The sequence below is a fragment of the Musca autumnalis genome, unplaced genomic scaffold (assembly GCF_047663935.1).
Source record: "Musca autumnalis isolate F117 unplaced genomic scaffold, ASM4766393v1 scaffold_3, whole genome shotgun sequence".
In the NCBI taxonomy this organism is placed as follows: Eukaryota; Metazoa; Arthropoda; class Insecta; order Diptera; family Muscidae; genus Musca; species Musca autumnalis.
Window position 1 is genome coordinate 7,085,680 of NW_027411866.1, and position 15,072 is coordinate 7,100,751.

At 36.5% G+C, this 15,072-nt stretch overlaps 1 protein-coding gene across 2 annotated transcripts in view; it reads right to left on the bottom strand.

Moving 5' to 3' along the window:
- Positions 1-15,072, bottom strand: part of hwt (SH2 domain-containing adapter heavyweight) — a 270,959-nt gene that overhangs the window by 151,236 nt on the left and 104,651 nt on the right. The window contains exon 1 of one of the 2 annotated variants that reach the window (XM_073979568.1): positions 1,640-2,119. The exons of the other annotated variant lie outside the window; for it this stretch is intronic. The gene's annotated coding sequence lies outside the window, so the exon portion shown is untranslated. Of the gene's footprint in view, positions 1-1,639; positions 2,120-15,072 lie in introns of those variants that run through there. 2 annotated transcript variants of the gene reach the window in all.

Sequence of the window (15,072 nt, forward strand, 5' to 3'; positions counted from 1 at the left end):
TAAGACTTTGCAGAATTTATTTAACATTTTTTTACAATTTCGAGCTAAAAATAATTTACAAAGAGCAATTTTTTCACCCCATGGCGACTTCTGACAAAGTCGGCATCAGCCAAAATGGCAGAATTACAATAATTGTTTAATAATTTAATTTTCTAATGTATTATTTTGAATATTATCTACCATCAAAACAAAAAATGTGTAAATTTTAATATAATTACAGACATTATTATGTTGCCGTATCCACTATTTTTTTTTTCTTAAAAGACATGCATTTTCGGTTGTGGTGAAAAACCCTCACTAACAAAATGTTGAATTCCGATATAATAAATGGTGTAAGCTCTATCATGAAATTGACTATGGGCCATTATTATATGTGCTCTTTTACTATCTGATGGATTTAAAAACGCAAAATAAACCAATTTAGAGGCATTAAAAATATAATTTTTACATTAAAAGTTATTACCAAGAAGCTCCTCCTTGAAATTCAATCATCACATTTAACTTTATGTTAACCGGAAAGCTATAAATCTGTTCGGTAAATCCAAACTATAACAAAAGATGACTTATAATAATGGGGTATGCAATTTTACACAAAGTTAGATGACAATATTATTGAAGAATTTTTAAAATCATTTTTTTAATTGTGTTTTAGTAATCTTTAGTTATTTGTGTTCAAATGCAAAAGGTGCCGACTACTGGTACATGCCGGACTTAGGAGCACTAACCCTATATTCCTTGGAGTCTTCTAAGAAGCTTACAGCTCGATGAAACACACTTTTTGTTTTTTAAAACATTTTTTCTTCAACTACTAAGAAATGAACAAATAAACTCTCAAAACTACTCAGCACAAGGTAATTTTTTTGGCTTTTTCTCCAAAAGATTGGAAACCAAACTTGTGTTTTCTGAAGAATAGTTGATTGATGTTTCCTACCAATCAAAGAAAAACTTTCTACAATAACACGAGTTTGATAGTAATTTCAACGAATTTACTTTCATGCCGTCTTAGACAAAAACGCCCTTGGTTTTCTGGTTCTAAAAACTAATTTGTGTATATAACTTTTAATCTAAAACTATTTTCTTCCTCAAGAATCACTTCTTTCCCATAAAATACAAAGTATTTTATTTTCTTTTATTAACAACCTGGCATCACTGGCCACAGCACAACAAAAAAAGTAAACAAAACTTAAATTGGAGAAATTACGGAGCAAGAGAGTGAGTTAGAACAACACTGATAGTTATACAATAGAAGAGAATAAGAGTTGTAAAATACGAATAACTGGCGTTATTTGATGTTAGAAGCAGAAAAAAGATTTCTAATAAGAAGAAAAAAAATCAACCATCACACAAAACAATAATAAAAACAACAAAAAGCCCAAGACAATAAATTTGTTGTGGCCATAAATATTCATTTAATGATTCATACCCGGTTATTTATTAAGCCACAATAGAAAAATAATTCATTTCAGGTTACATTTCACTAAAAATAATTTTATTCTCCCGCAAATGGAAGACTTTTTAGAGTGGGGATGTTCGAATTTTTCGAACTTTGTGATTAATTGTGTTAAAAAAAAACAAGAAGAATCTCTAATGATTCTTCGTATTGTTTTTGTGTGTTTTACATTATTTATCAACTACTTACCCTATCTTTTCCTATAGATTTTTATGTAAAGTTTAAAAGTTTAAATGATTTTGGATTTTTTTTTTTTAATTTATTTTCTCGCCTTAAAATAAAATGGATGGAATAATATTTTTGTTGGCTTCTTTTTTTGTTAAACAAGTAAGGGGATTTGCCAAGCAAATGAAGTTAAGAAGCTTTGATATGTTGCACAAAATAACAAATTTGGGTTAAACACAGATTTTCACTTTTTCTTTGCTAAGATTCAATTTTTATTTGTTTGTAATTATTTCGTTTTATAATTCTTTCTTTTATTTAGTTTTGCAATAATATCTGTTGTCACTTTTGTAATGTTGAAAAATCTTGTTAAAAATTTCTTCTTATTTCACACTTCACTTTGATTTTTGTTGGTCTATTTTTAGAACCGCAATGCGACGTTCCTATTTCATCACAACAATGTTTACACGTTGAAATCTCCCGCAGAACTGTGGAAATTTTGTGCGGAAATTGCTTTTAATGTAAGCAACCCTTCTTACAACATCCCCAAAGATGATGATTCTCAAACACTTTTACATGCCACAAACATACACTCTCACCTATAAGACTAACTTGGTCTGAGAGAGAGAGAGAGAGAAAATTTCCCTTTTCGCAGAAAATCGAAAATCAACAAACAACAAAAACATTCGCATGTTGAGCAAGTCCAATTGGAAAATAAGAAATGTCCCGAAATGAAATAAGGGTGGAAATCAATTCACTTGCCAACTTGTGAAAGCATTGCCAGACACAAATAACTAACCTAGAGAACATCCAAAACAATTTATCTCAGAGAACACACACGTATACGTTATGCTCACTGTTGAAGATTTGGGCAAAACTACCAAAATAATGGTCGGAAAATTTGGGTATTATGATTTTCATATCATATCCGAAAAAATAATGTAAATAACTTAGGTGTAGTGCTGGTATAGAAGACCCGAGATTTTCAACTTATACAGAACTGATGCTTTCATTTCTATGGAAAACTCGGAGGTAATTCTATAGGACTGGAAGTCCTAGAGGCATAGCCCGAGGTCTTTTTTAGAAATCGAAGACTTCAGGACTTCTATAGGAATAAAAGACCTCAGGTCTTATATAGGAATAGAAGAAATCAGGTCTTATATAGGAATAGAAGACCTTAGATCTTCTATAGGAATAGAAGACCTCAGGTCTTCTGTAGGAATAGAAGACCTCAGGTCTTCTATAGGAATAGAAGACCTCAGGTCTTCTATAGGAATAGAAAGCCTCAGGTCTTCTATAGGAATAGAAGGCCTCAGGTCTTCTATCGGAATAGAATGCCTCAGGTCTTCTATAGGAATAGAAGACCTTTGAACTTTTAAAGGAATAGAAGACCTCAGGTCTTCTATAGGAACAGAAGACCTCAGGTCTTCCATAGGAATAGGAGACCTCAGGTCTTCTATAGGAATAGAAGGCCTCAGGTCTTCTATATAGGAATAGAAGACCTCAGGTCTTCTATATAGGAATATAAGACCTCAGGTCTTCTATATAGGAATAGAAGACCTCAGGTCTTCTATATAGGAATAGAAGACCTCAGGTCTTCTATATAGGAATAGAAGACCTCAGGTCTTCTATAAGAATAGAAGACTTCAGGTCTTCTATAGGAATAGAAGACTTCAGGTCTACTATAGGAATATAAGACCTCAGGTCTTCTATAGAAATAGAAGACCTCAGGTATTCTATAGGAACAGAAGGCCGCAGGTGTCCTATAGGAATAGAAGACGTCATAGGAATAGAACGCCTCAGGACTTCTATAGGAATAGAAGACCCCAGGTATTCTATAGGAACAGAAGGCCGCAGGTGTTCTATAGGAATAGAAGACTTCAGGTCTTCTATAGGAATAGAAGGCCTCAGGTATTCTATAGGAATAGAAGGCCTCAGGTCTTCCATAGGAATAGAAGGCCTTAGGAATGCTATAGAAATAGAAGACCTCAGGTCTTCTATATGACTAGAAGGGCTCAGATCGTCTGAGGTCTTGTATAGGAATAGAAGACCTCACAACTTCTATAGGATTAGAGGACCTTAGATCTTCTATAGGAATAGAAGATCTCAGGTCTTCTATAGAAATAGAGAACCTTAGATCTTCTATAGGAATAGAAAGCCTCAGGTTTTCTATAGGAATAGAAGACCCCAGGTACTCTATAGGAACAGAAGGCCGCAGGTGTTCTATAGGAATAAAAGACTTCAGGTCTTCTATATGAATATAAGGCCTCAGGTCTTCTATAGGAATAGAAGACCTCAGGTCTTCTATAGGAATAGAAGGCCTCAGGTCTTCTATAGGAAAATAAGGCCTCAGGTCTTCTATAGAAATAGAAGACCTCAGGCCTTCTATAGGAATAGAGAACCTTAGAAAGCCTCAGATTTTCTATAGGAATAGAAGACCCCAGGTATTCTATAGGAACAGAAAATATCCAAAAAAATAATGTAAATAACTTAGGTGTAGTGCTGGTATAGAAGAGCCGAGGTTTTCAACTTATACAGAACTGATGCTTTCATTTCTATGGAAAACTCGGAGGTAATTCTATAGGACTGGAAGTCCTAGAGGCATAGCCCGAGGTCTTTTTTAGAAATCGAACACTTCAGGACTTCTATAGGAATAGAAGACCTCATATAGGAATAGAAGATCTTCTATAGGAATAGAAGACCTCAGGTCTTCTGTAGGAATAGAAGACCTCAGGTCTTCTATAGGAATGGAAGACCTCAGGTCTTCTATAGGAATACAAAGCCTCAGGTCTTCTATAGGAATAGAAGGCCTCAGGTCTTCTATCGGAATAGAATGCCTCAGGTCTTCTATAGGAATAGAAGACCTTTGAACTTTTACAGGAATAGAAGAGCTCAGGCCTTCTATAGGAACAGAAGACCTCAGGTCTTCCATAGGAATAGGAGACCTCAGGTCTTCTATAGGAATAGAAGGCCTCAGGTCTTCTATAGGAATAGAAGGCCTCAGGTCTTCTATAGAAATAGGAGACCTCAGGTCTTCTATATAGGAATAGAAGACCTCAGGTCCTCTATAGGAATAGAAGACTTCAGGTCTTCTATAGGAATAGAAGACTTCAGGTCTACTATAGGAATATAAGACCTCAGGTCTTCTATAGAAATAGAAGACCTCAGGTATTCTATAGGAATAGAAGACCTCAGGTCTGCTATGGGAATAAAAGACCTCAGGTCTTCTATTGGAATAGAAGTCCTCAGGTCTTCTATAGGAATAGAAGACCTCTGGCCTTCTATAGGAATAGAAGACCTCAGGTCTTCTATAGGAATAGAAGAACTCAGGTCTTCTATAGGAACAGAAGACCTCAGGTCTTCTATAGGAATAGAAGGCCTCAGGTCTTCTAGAGAAATAGAAGACCTCAGTTCTTCCATAGGTATAGAAGGCCTCAGGCCTCAGGAAGCATCTTTTTTATATGAATAAAAGGGCTTTGGTTTCCTATTGGAATGGAGTTATCAGCCCTTCTGAAAAAGTTTAGGCCTTAGGTCTTATATATGAACCCCATGCCGTCTCTGGTAATATAAAATCTCAGGTCTTCTATCGAAATTGAATGTCTCTAGTCTTCTATTGTAACATATAGCCCCTGGCCTTTTATGGGAATAGAAGGCCTCAGGTCTTGTATGGGAATAGAAGGCCTCTGATCTTCTCTGGGAATGGAGGGCTTAAGGTCTCTACGGGAATAGATGTTCCTATGTCTTCTATGGGAATAGAAGGCCTTAAGGGCAGAAGTCTTTTATGAGAATATATGACCTCCGGTCTTTTATGGAAATAGAAGGTCTCTGGTCTTCTTTGTGAATAGAAGAAGTCTATTCTTCTATGGGAATGGAGGACCTTTTATGGTAATATAACGCCTCCGGTCTTCTGTTGGGAATATAAAGCCTCAGATCTTCTTTGGTAATATGAGCATTTCTTCACCTCTTGAACCCTGCTTGAAATGCTACGAAGCCCTCAGGTATTCCACCAGTATAGAATAACTCATTTTGGTATTACTCGGTCATTGAATATAGCAACCCTCTATTTCTCTCTTTGCTCAGCCTCTCCCTTTCTCTCTCTCTCTCTCTCTCTTTCTATTTCTCTGAGAGAATATTAAGCATCCTTTTTTTGATACAAAAGTAGTTAAATTTCTTTGCACTCCTCTTTTTTGTGATGATAATTTTCTTCATTATAAAGGCAATAATAATGTCCTGATATTTTGGCTGGCGGAGTGGTTGGCCAAAGGGCTGGTTGTTCGGTTGTGTTGTTTTCTTGGCACACTGTCGTGTGGAAAGCAACAATTCCCATACAAATGAAAATTATTGCGAACGAATTGCTTCTTATAGTTGTTGTGGATGGGCAAAGTGTTCGGTTTAATGTGGTCTGGTCTTGCAACTGGAGAGAAGGGGGTGGATATGGGGTTTGGACTTAAAATGTCCCATTGTTATTAACGATTATTTTATGTTAAATATCTTCGGTAAGAAGAGATAACAAATAAATGGCCTATAAACAAAAATTAACATAGTTTAAGCCTTTCAGTTGATGTCTCCCTCTCGAGGGGTTTTTTACAGACTTAATTATATTTCATATGTGTGGTAAAGAATGATGGGAGGGATAGATGTGTGGTCCAGTTTCTAGGCAATAAAAATAACAGTAACAGTAAAAGGAATTTAAAGAAGGATATCATGTGTGGGCAGAATACCTATGAAGTTATCTGCAAATATAAAATATTGAACTCTGGAGAAGCCTATAAAAATGGACTAGTTATATCCTCTTATCTATGAAAATACCTCCAGTGAAGCCTTTCGTATGCAGGAGAAACCATTGCTTCAGTAAAAAATCGAAGGTCTTCTTAGTGAAACGAACATTTCTACGACATCTTATCTAGGCAAAGAGAATCTTTGACGATCAATTGAACCCTCGCTGTTGTTTTATTGTTTTGGAAAGCCTACCGCATAAAGATTTCTGAAACATGTTATGGTAAGGGAGCATTTCCGTCACCTATATTGAACCAACACCCCTAAAGGCGTACTGCGGTTTCGTGCCCGTAAATTATTTACTATGAACCAAAAAGATTGTTTGAAGTTTACAAATCCTCTCAACCCTTCCACATCTACTGATTAAGCACCTTAATTATTTACTATTCCACATTTACAATTCATCCACATCCTCCCACACCTGCTTCTTCCCACCTACCTCTTTCTGACATTTATTGGATTTCAATTTCTAACAACAGGATATTAAGTGTCCAGCTGAATGGTCAGTTAGAGGACAATGTGTGTGCAATATTTCTCTGCCAAGGCACTTGGATGCGCAAAAAAGCCTATTTGTCACACGTGGCAAAGTTGGAAACACAAACACATTGTCGTCATATTGTTGGCCTCACTCAGACACCAGGGTGATGTGGATTGTTGTTTTTGTAAACCACTATAGCAGGTTGATGATGATAATTCAAAAGTTTTTGGCTTTCAATAAATAAAATCACAAAAACCTAGAGGGTGGCTGGGGGAGATTTTACGAACAATTGCCAAAATTGCTTAGCCAAGTAATTAAGTTGAGCCATGTTTTAGATTTCGGGTTTTTTTTCGAAGAATCAAATGAAATTGTTATAAAAAGATAATTAAAGAATAACATAAAAGAAACCCATGATGGAAATGTTCACGACGACTAAAAGAAGGTCTACGAACAGAATAGACCTAGTTCGTCTAAATATTGACAGGCCACCAGATTAAATAGCTTTCTAAATAAATAGAGGGTCCATAAAATAAATGCAGGATATCTGAATATACCTAAAATTTCAGGTTCTACTACCTCAAGAGGTACTATTTCAAGAGAAGAATTCCAGGTTTTGGTCTCAGGTTTTGGGTATGAATATAAGGGTTCAGGCCTTATGTAGAAATAAAAGACTCAGGTATTTTGTGGGAATGCAAGTCCTTAAGTTTTCTATAGAAAAAAAGGCTCAGTCCTTCTAATGAAATAAGACAGCATGTCTTTTCTAATAACAGTAGCCCTACGGTCTTCGATAAGAACATAAGTCTTCAGATATGCGTAAGGGATAATAGATAGCAACAGACGGCCGTAGATTTTGTAGAAAAAATAGGAGAACATTGACGAAACCTTCTGGTATTCTATTTGAATATAATGTCTCAGGTCTTCTGTGGCCATAAAAGCACCTCACCCGTCAAGAGTAATATAGGAACAGGTCTTCCATAGGACAGGTATTCTATGCGAATAGAAGATCTCAGGCCTTCTTTAGAAATGGAAGTACCCAGAGCTCCCATGGGAAGAACTCAGGTCTTCCCTAGAAAAAGAAGGCCCCAAGTCTTCTATACGAAAAGAAAGTCTCTGGTTCGTCTATACGAAAAGAAGGCCTCAGTTTCGTCTATAGGGATAGAACACCTCAGGTCTTCTACATAGGAATAGAAAATTTCAGGTCTTCTATATAGGAGGACGAAGTATATATAGAAGCAGAAAACCTAAGGTCATGGTTAGCAATGCAAGACCCCAGGTCTTCTATAGCAATAGAAAACCTCAGGTCTTCTATAGTAAAAGAAGACCTCAGGTCTTCTATAGTAATGAAAAATACCTTAGGTCTTCTATAGTAATAGATGATTTCAGGTTTTCTATTGTAATATAAGACCTCAGGTCTTCTATAGTAATAGAACCTCAGGTCTGCTATTGTAATATAAGACCTCAGGTCTTCTATAGTAATAGAAGACCTCAGGTCTTCTATAGTAATAGAAGACCTAGGGTCTTCTATAGCAATAGAAGACCTAGGGTCTTCTATAGCAATAGAAGACCTCAGGTATTCTATAGTAAGAGAATACCTCAGGTATTCTACAGTAATAGAACACTTCAGGTCTTCTATAGTAATTGAATACCTCTGGTCTTCTATAGTGCTAGAAGACCTCTTTTCTTCTATAGCAATAGAAGACCTCAGGTCTTCTATAGTAATAGAAGACCTCAGGTCTTCTATAGTAAAAAAAGACCTCAGGTCTTCTATAGTAGACCTCTTCTATAGTAGTAATAGAAGACCTCAGGTCTTTTTTAGTAATAGATAGCCTCAGGTATTCTTAAGTAATAGAAGCCCTTAGTTCTTCTATAGTAATTGAAGACCTCAGGTCTTCTGTAGCAATAGAAGTCCTCAGCCCTCTATAGTAATAGAGGACCTCAGGTCCTCAGGTCTTCTATAGTAATAGAAGTCCTCGGCCTCAGGTCTTCTAAAGGAATTGAAGACCTCAGGTCTTCTATAGGAATTGAAGACCTCAGGTCTTCGATAGGCATTAAAGACGTCAGGTCATATAAAGGAATAGAAGACCTCAGGTTTTCTATATGGGAACAGAAGACCTCATGTCTTCTAAATGGGAATAGAAGACCTCAGGTCTTTTATATGGGAATAGAAGACCTCAGGTCTTATATATGGGAATAGAAGACCTCAAGTCTTCTATATGGTAATAGAAGACCTCAGGTCTTCTATAGTAATAGAAAACCTCAGATCTACTATATATGTATACTCAGGTCTTCTATAGCAATAGGAGACCTCAGGTCTATAGCAGTAGAAGGCCTCAGATCTTCTATAGCAATAGAAGACCTCAGGTCTTCTACAGTAATAGAAGACCTCAGGTCTTCTATAGTAATAAAAGAGCTCAGGTCTTCTATAGTAATGAAAGACCTCAGGTCTTCAATAGTAATAGAAGACCTAAGGTTCTCTATAGTAATAGAAGACCTAAGGCCTTCTATAGTAATAGAAGGCCCCAGGTATTCTATAGTAATAGGAGTCCTCAGGTCTACTATAGTAATAGAAGACCTCAGGTCTTCTGTAGTAATAGAAGACCTTATGTATTCTATAGTAATAGAAGGTCTCAGGTATTCTATAGTAATAGAAGGTCTCAGGTATTCTATAGTAATAGAAGACCTCAGGTATTCTATAGTAATAGAAGACCTCAGGTCTTCTGTAGTAATAGAAAACCTCAGATCTACTATATATGTATACTCAGGTCTTCTATAGCAATAGAAGACCTCAGGTCTATAGCAGTAGAAGACCTCAGATCTTCTTTAGCAATAGAAGACCTCAGATCTTCTATAGTAATAGAAGACCTCAGGTCTTCTATACTAATGAAAGACCTCAGGTCCTCTATAGTAATGAAAGACCTCAGGTCTTCTATAGTAATAGAAGACCTCAGGTCTTCTATAGTAATAGAAGACCTCAGGTCTTCTATAGTAATCGAAGACCTCAGGTTTTATATAGTAATAGAAGACCTCAGGCCTTCTGTAATAATAAAAGACCACGGGTCTTCTAAAGGAGTAGAAGACCTCTGGTCTCCAATAGTAATAGAAGACCCCAGGTCTTCTAAAGTTATAGAAGACCCCAGGCCTTCTATAGCAATGGAAGACTTCAGGTCTTCTATAGTAATAGAAGACCTCAGGTCTATAGTTATAGAAGACCACAGGCCTTCTATAGACCTCAGGTCTTCTATAGTTATAGAAGACCTCAGGTCTTCTATAGTAATAGAAGACCTCAGGTCTTATATAGTAATAGTAGACCTCAGGTCTTCTATAGTAATAAAAGACCTCAGGTCTTCTATAGTAATAGAAGAACTCAGGTCTTCTATAGTTAAGGAAGTCCTCAGGTCTTCTATAGTAATAGAAGAACTCAGTAGTGGGATTCTGTAACTCATTTTTGCTGTTACCGACAAAAATCGGTAAAATTAAATCGCAAAATTATGACTTAAAACATAAAGAAAAGTTGGCATCATTGTTTGTGTCGGTAGAGGCTATCGACTACTTTTTATTCATCGTTAACTTACCGAAAAATTTCGTTAATTATCGAAATTATAAGCATTTTAATTTTACCGACAATTATCGATAACAGCAAAAATGAGTTACAGAATCCCACTACAGGTCTTCTATAGTTAAGGAAGTCCTCAGGTAATTTATAGTAATAGAAGTCCTCAGGTCTTCTATAGTAATAGAAGTCCTCACGTCTTCTATAGTAATAGAAGACCTCAGGTGTTCATAGTAATAGAAGGTCTTCTATAGTAGCAGAAGACTACAGGTCTTCTATTAGACCTGCGGATATATAGTCTTCTATATAGGAGCAGAAGTCCTCGGGTATTCTATATAGGAATAGAAGACCTAAGTCCTTCTAGAGGAGTAGAAGATGTCAGGTCTTCTGTTTCAACATAAGACGTCAGGTCTTCTATAGGTATAGAAGGCGTAAGGTCTTTTATAGGAATTGAATGCCCTTAAGTTACTATGAGAATATATGGCTTCAGTTTTCCTATAGGACCTAAAGACCTCAGGGCTTCCATGGGAATAGGAGAATTCAGGTCTTCCATGGGAATTGAAGGGAGTCCTCAGGTCTCCGATAGGAGGTCTGATGTCTTCTATAGAAAGACCTTCTGAGACTACATATATGAATATAAGAAATCACTGGCTCAGGTTTTTGATAGTAGTGGAATAGAAGTCTTCATGTATTCTATAGGTCTTTTTCTTGGATTTTTTATAAGACCAGAAGGCCTCAGGTTGTCTATAGGTATAGGAGAACTCAGGTCTTCTCTGAGAAAAATACCTAATGCCTTCTTTAGGAATGTAAGAAATCGAGTCTTCTATAGGAAGAACTTCTCAGACCATCTATAGGCATACAAGAAAACTATGCCTCAGGTTTTCGATAGGAGTGGAATTTCTGACGAAAGAATATCTCAGGTCTTCTATTGGAACAAGTTCCTTAGGCCTTCTTTAGGTATAGAAAGCTTCAGGTCTTCTTTCGTTAGAGAAGGCCTCGATTCTTTTAAGGTTTTATATGAAAAGAAGACCTACAAGTTCTCATAGTTACCCTCCTAGTTCCCTAAGTGCCACAAACAGCATACGAAACACAACATATCCTCCATACTTCATGTAAAGGAATCGCTAAAAATAAACATTAGCAACCAGCTAATGCAAAAAAAGAGAAAGAAAACAAAAACACAATATAAAAATCACACAAATTTAGTTTTATTAGAAATGACAGCCATCAAAGAGCAAAACTATCAGCTAACATGTCCGAACACCCGCATTAGCTGTTGGAGATCAATGAAATGAAATGGCGTGGCATGGACAAATAGAAAATGTGTTTTGGCTAATTGCAAAAATAGCAACAATGCTATTACAATTCCAAAACGAAACTTTGTTACCTACTGCTCTGCCTTTAGAATTGTTAATATAACAGAGGTGGTGGGAGGGAGTTGTGAAGTGGGGGGTCTGGTGGAGTAGAACATAAATCATTTAATGTGATGCCTTCTGATATTCACAATCAAACTAAACTTAACGTACGGTTTATACATACGTTGGCAAAGTTGCGTGCTTTCCGGTTATACATCTCCAAAGCAACACAGCAATCGAACCAGCAGAACACATCAACTCACATCTTTATTTCCGTTTAACATTCTTACAAGTATCCTGCCGAGACTTTAAGCATACAATAGCTGGCCAGTCATCCATTCAAGTCCATAATTATTGTTTAAATATCAAGAACAAGAAATTCCAATTTTAAATGAGATGTTGTGTTTGGTGTTGTGCTGAGGGAGGGATGGATGGAAGGCTTGGAATGAGTGTTTGAGAGAAAGGCAGCGTAGATGGAAGGTAGTTAAGGGGAGAGAGAATAAGCTGGCCAGCTGGTTAACTTATAAATATTTATAATTTCTTAACATTCCACCTCAGTTATGTGGAAAATGATTTCCAAAGAAATTTAATTTCCGTTTATTCTTCTATGGCAGTTCCTTGAGGATAATCAGGTGGATTTTTCTTCTTTATTAAATTGTGAAATAGTTGTTGGGTAATAAATCTTGAAATTAAGCAATTGAGGAGGGGGAGTTCTCTCATTAGTTTTGTGGAACAAGGCAATGATCTGGACTTCTTTTGGTACTTAGGGGAACATTGGTTAATAAAAAAAGTTATGGAATTCGTCTAAAACAATTTCCAAACTCTTGGCGTAGCGGAATATATATTTGTAACCACAAATGTAAAAATCCAAAAAAGTTCAATAGGGCATCTTTAAACAACAATTAAATTAAACCGTTTATTTTTGCAACTGTTAAGGGTTAACTGTAACCAAATATGGCAACAGCCTCATATAGTAATCCTTCAAACTACCTCCAATTCACGTTTAACTGCACGGCTATTTTAATATTTTCATATAAAATAACTAGACACAGTTCAATGGGATATTAAATTCATACATTTTCCAATTCTATTCAAGCAACCAAAAAAATACCACCACTTCAGAGGAATATTTGCCCAATCATCAATTTTATATCACAAAAAAAAAATGGTTGTTAAACAAATTCCTTTAACAAAAATAAATCTTTGCCTTTTGTTGCAATTTAAATTCAAATTGAATTTCTTTCATCTATGGCCTCCCATTCATCCCTTCATTCCGGAATATTTATCAAATAAATTTCATGTGTTTTTTTCTTTTCTCATTGAAAAGATTAATGTTTTGGGTCATTCAAATTTCGTTTCAATTATTTGTATTCTTGGATTCTTACTTTCATTACTTCCAATTGCTGGTGTACAGTGACTGATAGATAGGCAGTCAAGCCACCAGCTAAATCACAGAAAAGAAAAGCCCAGATGGAACTGATAAAAGCTTGTTAATCACATCGTTATCACCTTATTGATTAAATTTTCTTGAGAGATTTATGCCCAAACTACAAATTGAAAATGGGGAAGAGATATCGCCCGCATTTCTTCCTCATTTTCACGTATTTATTATTTTGTATTAATTTGATATTTGGAATGTCTGACGAAAGTAAGTAACCGACTGAAGTAAGTAACCGACATACAATCAATTAGAAAGAAGGGGGACTATTATTAGATCTCAGACAATGAAGAGGTTTACAAAGCACAAAAACCTGACTAACCTAACCCACTAAATTATGGGGGGGAAATTAAATTTATCATTTCATTTGTAACCCATCGAAATATTATTGATCATCGTAAAATTCCAAGTCGATATAACCATGTCAGATAGAGTTTTATAATTTGGTATAGAAGTTTCTATTAGTCCACGTTTTGATATAGCCCTCATAGAACGGTACCTTCCGATTTTCGGTATTCTAAAGGGCATTGCCTCATTATAGCACCGGAATGATTGAAAATTGGTACTTAGTCTTCTGAGGGGCTACAAAACTGTTTCGCCGATGTTTTTCAGTGCAGGTCCACGTTTTGATATAGCACCATAGAACAGTACGGCCCGATTATAAAAACGCGACAAAATCGATTAGTTTTCAATGAGAGCCGTACCTAAAATTTTCTGAGCGACATTTTTGCAGAACATTTCGAAGCTGAAAAACTTCATCTTGTTGTAATTTTATAGCGGTTCTTAAAATAAAGGACGAAAAGGACATTGAAGGAAGGGAGTTAGAAGGTCGAAGTGCCTTACGAAAATAGTCCTCATTCGATTCGACTGAAGACATGTCATCACAAAAATAAGCTAACGCAACAGTGAACAACGATATAATGCTAATTTCTGACGGCTTACAGGGTCTTTAGCAAAAACTTCATCACGCCATAATGCGAAAGTTCAACTCACGGCGGATCCGTCCTTTGGGATTCTTAATATACTCACCAAGGGCTTTCATCTCCAAAAGGAACTATCTCTGCCCCAAAATTTGTGTTCACAGTGTATTTAGCCTTCTTTTGGGCTACAAAACTTTTTTCCGGAATTTTTTTAGTACAGGTCCACATTTTGATACAAACCTCATAGAACGGCATGGCCCGATTTTCGGTATTGACAGGAATTTGGCCACATTATCCTACAGAAATGACTACAATTTAGTAGTTAGGGCTACAAAACTTTCCTTCAGAAAATTTTCACTACATGTCCACGTTCGATCGAACACGGTAGTGATAGCACTAGGTTTCAACACATCGACATGCACATCGAGGCCATGTTAATGTCTCCAGATGGGAAAACCAGATACCAGATCGATCATGTTGTGGTAGACGGAAACAGTGTGATAGGTGTCCAATCGATTCGAGTAGCGAACCTCAAATCAGACCCTTTCCCTTATAGCAGCCAGCAAGGGTGGACCACACTCCCAATTTTCACACTTCGGGAACGATGTGTGTGGCTAGCGACACATTGAGAACTTTGGTGAGATACTTGACTCCCGGCTCATCCAGCTGTTTCAGCATTACCATGAAGATTCCATCAGAGCCCAACGCATTGGATGATTATACCCTCAGCATTCATGCGCATCGGATGATTATACCCTCAGCATTCATGCTAACGAGGGTATATACACTTTCATACGGGCATAATGTGCCTCATCGAAATAATGGTTTTAGACCCCTAGTATGTTTGGACGAAATCCGTTTTAGACAATTTGGAGTTGATTTAGCCATGTCCGTCCGTCTGTCTGCCTGTCTGGCTTAATGGAGCGCACAATAACTCTCGAAC